This window comes from Perognathus longimembris, chromosome 3, assembly GCF_023159225.1.
Source record: "Perognathus longimembris pacificus isolate PPM17 chromosome 3, ASM2315922v1, whole genome shotgun sequence".
Lineage (NCBI taxonomy): Eukaryota > Metazoa > Chordata > Mammalia > Rodentia > Heteromyidae > Perognathus > Perognathus longimembris.
The window spans coordinates 19,733,198-19,740,221 of NC_063163.1; positions in this window are offsets into that span (position 1 = coordinate 19,733,198).

Below are 7,024 nucleotides of genomic sequence, written 5' to 3' on the forward strand. Positions count from 1 at the left end.
GAGAACTTGAAAAAATTCAGATGTGAGGATTATGATCTCATAAGTTAGCTGAAGTAGGAGTTTTCCATGCAAACCATCTTCATTTATTAATATTTATTCTACTTGTAAGCATGACTCACCCATAAATAAGGCCATGTTACCACACTGTAACATAGCAACAACTAAAGCAAGGCTGTTTAGGTCATGGGTCCTGAGCTGCTGGTTCCCTACCCACACCTATGTCTGAGACAGTCAACCTTACCTGTAACTACAGAACTGGAATTTTCTGTCCCAGTCTATCCTGACCAGACCAGTTCAAGCCAGCAATGTCCTTGTGTGCATTGTTAAGTTTTACTTCTCAGAGGAGGCCTATCTCAAAAATTCTCACTTCCAATTTTCAAGTTTTCTGTCTTTTCTACAAAATGTAACATTTCACCAAGGTATATTTATTTTAGTTTATATGATATTATTTTTAGGTCTTAAAAACATCCTCTCAGAAGAAGTACATTAAGTATAAGATCACATTTGTTCTAAACTAATTATTAGTGATACACTGGGTCCAGGATATAGTTGATCCTTATGTACACTCTGGTTTTATCCCTTAAATAGAATGTAGGAGACTGAATTAAGGACATTTTGTTTTTGCCAGTCCTTGGACTTGAACTCAGGGTCTGAGCACTGTCCCTGGCTTCTTTTTGCTCAAGATTATCACTCTATCACTTGAGCCACAGTGCCTCTTCTAGCTTTTTCTGTTTATGTGGTGCTGAGGAATCGAACCCAGGGCTCCATGCTACACAAGCACTCCACCACTAAGTCATAGTCCCAGCTCCCATGAAGAGACTTTGACTCTTAAAAAATTAGGAAGGAAAAGAAGAAAAAAGATCAGTATTCTTACTGTACTCCCTTGCCAAACTCTATTACATTCTTCATATGAAAACATTTTCAACTTACATATTTTCTTATGGTGTTCATCACCATACTCCTAAATAATGTATTTATACTGGTTTCTTGTTCATAAATTTCAAATATATTTACTATGGTAAATAATGCTGGAATGGACATGATTGTGCTGGTAGCTTTAGTATGGCTTTGTTTGTGATCCTTTGGGTAAATGTCCAGAAGTGGGGTTGCTGGGTCATATAGGAGCTCTATGTTTAGTTGCAGCATTATTTACCACAGCTAAAATATGGAACCAACCCAGATGCCCCTCAGTAGTAAATGAATGGATCAAGAAAATATTGTATATATACACAGTGGACTTCTGTGCTTCCATCAGAATGGCATTGCCCCATTCATAAGGAAATGGAAAGACTTGAAAACAATCATGTATTAAGTGAAGTGAGCCAGACTCAAAGAAATACAGATTCCATGGTTTCCCTCATTGGTAATAATTAGTGTATGTCTAGGATAGACCTAGCAGAGGATCACAATAGCTCAATGATTATGTAGATATGATCATATAAGATAATGCGAAGTGAAATGAACTCCAAGATATGGAAACAAGAGGGCTGGGGATATGGCCTAGTGGCAAGAGAGTTTGCCTCCCATACATGAAGCCCTAGGTTCGATTCCCCAGCACCACGTATACAGAAAAATGCCAGAAGGGACACTGTGGCTCAAGTGGCAGAGTGCTAGCCTTGAGCAAAAAGAAGCCAGGGACAGTGCTCAGGCCCTGAGTCCAAGGCCCAGGACTGGCAAAAAAAAAAAAAAAAAAAAAAAAAAGATATGGAAACAAGAGATCTTTCTTTGTTTTTGTTTTTAATGTGCTATGTGAAATTATTTATTTTTTCTTTTGTTTTTCTTTCCTATGTTTTAGCCCCTGTTGTCATGTTATTTGATTTTGGTATCCTGGGTATTGTATATACATTTATCTGAATTTGGGAAGGGAAAAGGAAAAACAAAATGGTGAGAGAAAGAATGAAGGTTGAACCAACTAAACAGTGATATTTACTAGACAATATGTTAGAAATTAACTGTACAGCTTGGGGGGGAAGGACTGGGAGAGAGCAAAGGTAGGAGAAAAATTAAGGAGGGGGTAACAATTATGACAAGAAATGTACTCAGTACCTTATATATGTAACTATAACTCCTCTCAACATCAGTTTGACAACAAAATTAAATTAAAAAAACAAATATATTTACTATGTTACAGTAAATAAAGAGTTCAATCTTTTATACTACCAGTTTGGGTTGTTTTCAACATGACAGCCTCATCCTCCTTCCTGTGGCTTGAATAACCGTTTTATGTAGGAAGAGTTGCATAAATGTGAGGAACAAGGGGCTTTAAAGTATTGTTTAAGAAGAATAAGAGAGAAAATATGCAACTCTTCATTGGAAGATAGAGACTGGCAGAGGCTTACACTAGCCTCAGCTCTCACCTGTTTTTTCCAGTGACTGAACTAGTTCCTCTGTGTGAAATCATCAACTGCCCTGAGCCAGGCTCCATTGATCATAGTTGCTTTTTTGGCCAGTAATGACACCCTCTGTCTCCATCTCCCACTCCCTCACAGAGTTCTGGGTAACTGCCCCAAGTTTCAGCTTTGCTGAGGTAGTTTGTGACGCATCCATTCTTTTTACTGAACTTCAAAGGAATAGTTGTTACCTCTATTTTGATATTTTTGGTAACTTCTTTTGTAGGCCTTTCAATGTACTTGAACATGTGCTAAAATTATGTTTAAATCAATAACTTTGTTTTGCATGCATGCCATTTATATCAAGTTGACTCTCAATTCTGGCTCCCAGATAAAATATTTCCTTTAAAAATATAGTGCAAGGAAATCTTATTTCCTATGAGACACTCGATTTTATTTCTCAATAATTTTGTCATTAATTGTCTAAAATAAATTATAGATCTGCAGTACTGGAATTCTTACTCAAGATCTTTTTATTCATAACTTTACTTATACTTTTCCTGAGTTAGATGGATTGTCAATGCATGAAATAGATGCATCCAATCTGTGTATGATTTGATGGTAAGCAATTTTTTTTAATCTTGGTTCTAATATATTTGCTTCTTTTTTTATTGTTTTTTGTTTTGTTTTGTTTTGCCAATTCTGGGGCTTGGACTCAGGGCCTGAGCACTGTTCCTAGATTCTTTTTGCTCAAGGCTAGCACTCTACCTCTTGAGCCACAGCACCCCTTCTGGCTTTTTCTATATATGTGGTGCTAAGGAATCGAACCCAGGGCTTCATGTATACGAGGCGGGCACTTTACCACTAGGCCATATTCCCATACCTTTTTTTATTGTTATTGTTTAAAACTTATTATAATTAAATATGCCTTGTAGAAATGAGAAACTAAATATTTTATGAGTTAGAACTTAACCTCCCATAAGTTTGAGACATGTACAGATGGCTTACGGAAGATACATTCCTTGTAAGTATGTTTAACTTCTATCCCTAGTTCTAGATTCAACTAGATTAGAGAATTCTAAGTATTCCAGTTTTGTTGGACCATAAAGTACGAGGGTAAGACTAGTAGGAAATTATTTAGGAGAGACAGCATTAAAAATCTTGAATTTTTATCATTTTAGAGTTTGCAATCAGTCTGGAGAGAAAGGGTAGGCATGATCTGATGTTAAAAAAAACACTAAAGCCTAAGCTAGGTGAAATTTCCTAAATTTAAGAATTGTATCTTTCAAAAATATTCACCACATCTGTATTAGTCCTTTGGGCTTCTATAACAAGATATCTTAAGCTGAGTAATTTATAAACAATAGAAGTTTATTTCTCAACATTCTTGAGGCTGGGTAATTCAAGATGCAGGGACCATTAGATTCAGTTTCTCGTGAAGGCTCACCTTTAGGATCACAAATGCTGCTTCTAGCTACATCCTCTTATGGCAAGGAGCAAATCAGCCCTCTTATGTCTCTCATTTAGGTTAATTATATTCATAAGAGTCTCATGACCAAATTACCTTTCAAAGGATAATCATGTAATATTATTACTATGTTGATTAGGGGTCAAGATATAATTTGAAGGAATACTATTAGATAACAGCACAGCCAAACACATATTTTCTGATTGCACTGAGATGCCACATTCTCATTCTAAGTCACAAAATATGGAAAAATTATTTGAGTGACAATTTCCTTAATTCTTCCAAGATTAGTAACATACCCAGTACCACTTCAAGTATGTACAAGAGGATTAGATCAAGGCAATAGGGGACAGGTTACAGTAGCTTCATACCCATGTATTTTTTGCTGATAATGTATCACTAGAGATTATACAATATGTATATGCACATCAGAGTACTCACTTGTTGATACTGTACAGTCATGTTCCATGACACCATTTTATCACACAGTCTAGACTATGGTGCTGGAAATAGGGCTTATTTAAACTGGATATGTATGGGCTGATAGAATTCTTAGGTTAGTAACAGAACAATGTCAATCATCAGTTCAGAAAGGAAAAAAAAATGACACATAATCAGTAAGTAGGGAAACGCATCCTGAAACGTAATGGTCAAGAGAGTTTCAGGTCCAAATAAAGAAGAAATGCTACAATTCTGGCCTTAACAGGTACTATCTACATGTCACAGTGATGAACTTTAGAGGATGGGTCTGAAATGAGTCAGTGGTATGCTAGCACAGAAAGAGGACACTTCTAATTTCCCATACTATTCTTTCCCTATGCTTTCTCTAAGGAGATTAACCGTTTGGTGGACAATTATTAAATTAATACTAGCAAAGATAAGAACCCACAATTAAATGATAGGTTGCCAAGAACATGTCAGTGATGTCTGATAACTTGGGTAAGTTTCATGTCCATTGTGGGATGTATAATTTCATAGTAGTTAATCCAGTAGGGAGAAACACATCTAACAAGAATTCTCCAAAAAGACAATACATAAGGTGAATCTCAAATGGATAGAGCATTTCAAAATGGACAAGACAGAATTTGCATGTGCTTAAGGGGCTATGCCATACAGATTCAGGACAGAAGGAAAAATGAAGATAATCAAAAATTCAGGTAAAAATGAGAAAGATCATTCTACAGATTTCCTAAGGAGAATTCTAAATTGGCTTATGAAGAATATTTCAAAATCTTCTAGTTCCCAACATGGAACTTTTTTTTCTGTCTTGATTGTTGTATATTAAATAATTCTTTTTTAAAAGTAAAAAGTTATCCATATCTTTTCTTTGTGTTTACGCTTCAGGTATTAGTCATATACTCTTTTGTTAAAAAAAAAGACCTTCCAGAGATAAGAATGTCATTTTTTCCTAACTGCAAAGAATTACAATGAGCTTTTTATAGCTCTGAAAATAAAATATCTAAAAGGAGAAAACATAGGTAACTTACCACTGATTCATTTGTTCCAACTGATAAAATTTATGAACCGTCAACAATTTCCATTTCACCTCTCTTTGATAATTCCAGGCAATTATTTACAACAGTGCTTCTCCAAACCTTCTCATTAATTCAAGCATTGAGGTTCCTTTTGTTTATTTCATGATAGATAACATCAAATTCCACACTACATCCTCTTCTTCTTGGGGACAGGAGCTTAGAGAACAAGAAATACACTATAAATTAAATTTCAATCTGATTTAGACCTTTTCCTATCTTGATAAATTCAGTAAATAAGGGCAAGTTACTTGCTTTTTAAAAATCTGGTTTCTTGCTCACAGTGTGTTATGGTCCAAAGGTGTTATCTCAAAATTTATATGGTGAAACATAATGATGTGTTAATATTAAGAGGATCCGCAGCTAGCTACTGATGTACTCTGAATAATAGTACATAAAGAATGGAATCTGGAGATGGGTTTTGATGGCTCATATTTGTAATCCCAGCTACTCAGGGTGCTGAGACCTGGAGGAATACAGTGCAAAGTCAATTCAGTAAAAAAAGACTCTATCTCCAATTAACTAGCTGGAGGCTTGACTCAAGTGGTAGACTGACAGCCATTAAATGAAGTTCCAGGCCCTGAGTTCAAGCCCCAATACCCTCCAACCAATGAAGCCTGGAAGGGAACTGTCTTTTTGTTAATATTGTCTTGTGGGATCTCATCTGACAAATCTAACACTCCCCAAAGGATGAGTGTGATCTGCTTACCAGATCCAGCTGCAATATCACAAGGCAGGGTAAAGAATGATGCATTTTGAGCTTAGAAGACAATAAACTGATAATTGTGCAGTACCTCATTGACTTCTCAATTATCACCCATATCTTACTGCACATGTTTAAACTTCCGTGAAGCAACAAAACAACTCAAGTTCCCCTCCCAAGATAGATGCCTTTTCACAGTAGAAGTTCTTATTCTCTTCCTAAAATGAGGAGACAACAAATCCTGGGGTTACTACAAATACTCTATTGTAATTCCATCATAGTTCTACTAAAGGCTATGACATAAAGGCTACATTGTAAGTATAATCTTTTAAAACTTTTAAATAAAAATACAAGAGAGGAAAAACAATAATCAATTTATACAAATAAATGTACATATATAATAAACAATAGAAAATATGCGAAGTGACTACTGTGGTTCTGTAATTGGCTGGCATTATCTGGCACCTCTGATCATTTTTTATGTATATATATATTTTATTATCAAACTCAATTACAGAGAGGTTACAGTTTCATACATTAGGCATTGGATACATTTCTCGTACTGTTTGTTACCTAGTCCCTCATGCCCCCCCTCCCCTTCCTTTCCCCCTCCCCCCCATGAGTTGTTCAGTTGTTCAGTTCATTTTCACCACTTTGTAAGTATTGCTTTTGTAGTTGTTTGTCTTTTTTTACCCTCTGATCATTATTTTAGCTGCTCTTTCGATAGTGTTCTTAAGAAGGAAGCTGAGCTGGCTGGGGTGCTTTACCAGTGTAATAATCCAAAACATAATTACTAGAGGATCTGTATTCTCAATAATCTTCTCTCTTTTTGTTTTAATTTCTTTTTAAGCTTTGGTTAATTTTTTTGCAGAAGGGATATCATTTTCATACAATTATGCACGTAAGAGGCCTGGCACAGAATTTCCTAAATTCATCACACTGCCCACCTCCTGTGTAGTGAAGCTCTACTTCTCCTTTGTAACTGGAGGAG